Source organism: Nanorana parkeri, unplaced genomic scaffold, assembly GCF_000935625.1.
Source record: "Nanorana parkeri isolate BGI_ZX_2015 unplaced genomic scaffold, ASM93562v1 scaffold1515, whole genome shotgun sequence".
Classification (NCBI taxonomy): Eukaryota; Metazoa; Chordata; class Amphibia; order Anura; family Dicroglossidae; genus Nanorana; species Nanorana parkeri.
Genome location: NW_017307783.1, coordinates 240,304 through 240,856, shown reverse-complemented (window position 1 = coordinate 240,856; position 553 = coordinate 240,304).

The window sequence follows — 553 nt, the reverse complement described above, 5'->3', positions numbered from 1 at the left end:
GGCTGACAACACTGCTTGGGACTTCAGTGCAGCAAAGGCTCCGTGTTGTCAGCCCCACCCACTGGATATAGAACTCCGCCCCCCCCTCTCTGTCCCGCTCCACATGCATATTGCTTTCTTCCCCAGAAAAACATACCTGCCCCCCTTGACTCACATGAGCCCACCCACACACACTGTTTTGTAGGCGAAGGGCTCTTGGGAGATGTAGTTCTGGGGGTGTGTGCTTATGTCTACAGTTTGGGCATTTTTCTTCCATCATTTTCTATCATTATTAATTCTCTTTATGAGGAAAAGACTGGAGGGTCCCCCGGGACAGAGCAGGGGCCAGACGCGGGAGGTCAGTTCCGGAGGACCCCCCAGGGGCCACCGACGCTCGCAGAACGGAGGCCTGCTGGGGATTATAGTTCTTTGTTCTATGGAGTTCATGTCACAGTCAGAGGATCACAGACAGTCTCTGTTTCACCAGCAGCATATAGAATAATCAGTGCCTGGCCGGTCCAGCTACGTGGGATCCCCGTGTCCAGTCTTATACCCCCCCCATCATCCAACCCCC